Genomic DNA, 3,162 nt, shown 5'->3' with positions numbered 1-3,162 from the left:
TCATATCTAAAACCATTGCCAGACCAGAGGCACCTGGGTGGCTCAGTCAGTTAAGCATCCAACTCTTGGTTTCAGCTTGGGTCATGATCTCGCAGTTTGTGAGTTCAAGCCCCGCATCAGGCTCTGTGCTGATAGTACAGAGCTTGCTTAGGATTCTCTCTCTCCCTCTCCCTCTGTCCCTACCCCTCTCATGCTCCCTCTCTAAATAAATAAATAAATAAACTTGAAAAGGGCCCAAGATCCAGATTAACACCAAACCACCTGGCCCAAGATTGCAGATTGACACCAATGTTTTTTTTCTAAGAGTGTTTATTTCCTCATTCATTCATTCATTCATTCATTCACTTATAGGAAGAGAAGCCTAAGCAGGCACCTTGCTGTCAGCGCAGAGCCTGATACGGGGCTCCATTCCATGGTCCATGACCTAAGCCAAAACCAAGAATCAGACACTCAACTGACTGAGCCACCCAGGCACCGCCTTCTAAGAGTTTTAGTTTTTGCAATTAGGTCTACGGTCCATATTGAGTTAATTTTTTTTTAGATTTTTTTTTTAAAGTAATCTCTGGGCACCTGAGTGGCTCAGTCGGTTAAGCGTCAGACTTCAGCTCAGGTGATGATCTTGCGGTTTGTGAGTTCGAGCCCCACATCGGGCTCTGTGCTGGCAGCTCGGAGCCTGGAGCCTACTTTGGATTCTGTGTCTCCTTCTCTCTCTGCCCCTCCGCCACTTGTGCTCTGTCTCTCTCTGTCTATCAAAAATAAATTAAGTAAGTAAGTAATGTCTATCCCCAGTGTGGGGCTTGAACCCATGACCCTGAGATTCAATAGCCACATGCTGTACCAGCTGAGCCAACCAGGTGCTCCTTTGAGTTAAGTTTTGTTTGTGGTTGAAGATAGGGATCCAGCTTCATTCTTTTGTATGTGGATATCCAGTTGTTTCACCACCCTTTGTTGAAAAGACTGTTTCACTTTTTGGATTGTCTTGGCATTTTTGTTGAATATCAGTTGCTTATAGGGGCACCTGGCTGACAGTAGAACATGCAACTCTTGATCTCCGGGTCATGAATTCAAGCCCCATGTTGGGTGTGGAGCCAACTTCAAAAAGAAAGAAAGAAAATCAATTGATCATAAATGTAAAGGTTTCTAGAAGGAAATTTTATTTTCTCTTATTTAATAAATTTCTCCCATTTAATCAGTTCCTCCCTCGGTGGCTGGGGAGTGGCCTGTGCTGTGACCTAAATGGGAGCATAATGACTTAACATGAAAATGTTGTAAGGTCCTTCTATCGTGCCTATAGTATGGAGATTTGGGTTATTTTTTTCCTCCAAAAGATAAAAATCTTTTAAATGCATTAGCAAGTCCCTGTGAAAATACTGTGTACAATAAAAGTGAAAGGTGAGTACCTATATCAACCCCAAGAGGTTTGCTATTATTTCGTTTAGCATTATTCCTGTCTCCTGTTTGCCACCAAATGACAAAGTGTCCAGTTTCTGATAGATCAGTGATTCCTTTGCTCCACTGCTGCCAACCGAAGTCATCATTGCTCCCAGAGGCCAAGAAAACTATAGTTCCAAAGATGGCTGTGTTTCCTGCAAGAAAAAGTACAAAAGCTCCCCACCGAGTCAAGTGTGCTTTGGCAAATAGTCCAACAATGTCTGTTGTAAGAAATATGACAAGTTCCTTCCTTACAAGCACTGTATCACTATCACCCATTAATCTTTTGCTATGCAGTGTGGAATAAGTGAAAGGAGGTGGAGGAAGCAAAAGCAACAGAACAGAGGGGCCCAGTATTGGCTAGAAAAGAAAAAAGAAAAATGGGGGCACCTGGGTGGCTCAGTCGGTTAAGCAGCTGACTTTGGCTCAGATTATTTCACGGTTCATGGGTTCAAGCCCCATGTCAGGCTCTGTGCTGACGGCTCAGAGCCTGGAGCCCGCTTTGGATTCTGTGTCTCCCTCTCTGCCCCTCCCCTGCTCACTCACTCACGCGCTCTGTCTCCTTCTCTCTCTGCACCCCCCTTGCTCATGCTCTGTCTCTCTCTCAAAAATAAATAAACATTTTAAAAAAGAAAAATATAAATTTTGCTACTCACATCATGTTTCTTTTTTTCCACATCGTTTTCCTACATGATTTTTTTTTTCTTTTAAGGACCAAAAGAATATTGTGAAGTATAAAACATGATAGAGTAAGCAAGGTACAACCTGGACACTGAGGTGGGAAATTATATTTTGAGTTACAGTACCCCCGAATCAACTACAGCACAACTAACAAATGTTTTGTTTATAATATTAAAATCCGGGAAATTATAACAGTTGGAATCAAGGGCTAAAATTCAAAGTATTTTTCATTTTTTTAAGTTTTATTTGTTTATTTATTTTTAGTAGTCTCTACACCCAGCATGAGGCTCGAACTCATGACCCGGAGATCAAGAGTCGCATGCTCTTCCAACTGAGCCAGCCAGGCACCCCAAAAGTATTTTTCATTTTAGATTAAAAATAGGCATACAGGGCTCACTTCAGCAGTACACATACTAAAATTGGAATGATACAGAGAAGATTAGCGTGACCCCTGCTCAAGGATGACAAGCAAATTTGTGAAGTATTCCATGTTTTGTGCGGTTCCCCAGCAAACTGCCACCCTTCCCAGATGAACTTGGAGGAAACAATATGAGTCAAAGCACAACGTGTGGCACTGAATAATGAAAACTAACATTTCACTAGAAAAATATTTACAGTAGGGGCACCTGGGCGGCTCAGGCAGTTAAGCATCCAACTCTTGATCTCAGCTCAGGTCATGATCTCATGGTTTGTGGGGTTGAGCCCCAAGTGGGGCTCTGTGCTGAGGGCTTGGAGTCTGCGTGGGACTCTCTTTCTCTCTCTCTCTCTCTCTCTCTCTCTCTCTCTCTCTCCCCCTCCTCCTCCCGCCCCCCCCCCCCGCTCACTCTCACAATAAATAAACTTTTTTTTCAATTTTTAAATAATTTAAAAAAGGGTCACCTGGGTGGCTCAGTCAGTTAAACATCTGACTCTTGATTTTTATTCAGGTTGTGATCTCATGGTTTCTTGAGTTCAAGCCCCACATCAAGACCCACATCATGTCTGCGCACTGACCACGCAGAGCCTGCTTGGGATTCTCTGTGTCTCTGCTCCTCCCCCACTCGCTCTTTC

General features: G+C 43.3%; 1 non-coding gene across 1 annotated transcript; it reads left to right on the top strand.

The window, feature by feature from the left end:
• Nucleotides 1-2,501: 2,501 nt before the first annotated feature.
• On the top strand, nt 2,502-2,608 carry LOC125154862 (U6 spliceosomal RNA). The gene has a single exon (XR_007147955.1). It is a non-coding gene; the product is annotated as a U6 spliceosomal RNA (small nuclear RNA).
• Nucleotides 2,609-3,162: the final 554 nt, after the last annotated feature.

This window comes from Prionailurus viverrinus, chromosome E3, assembly GCF_022837055.1.
Source record: "Prionailurus viverrinus isolate Anna chromosome E3, UM_Priviv_1.0, whole genome shotgun sequence".
Lineage (NCBI taxonomy): Eukaryota > Metazoa > Chordata > Mammalia > Carnivora > Felidae > Prionailurus > Prionailurus viverrinus.
The sequence above is the reverse complement of the archived record's forward strand: the minus strand, read 5'-3'. Positions and strand labels throughout refer to the sequence as shown.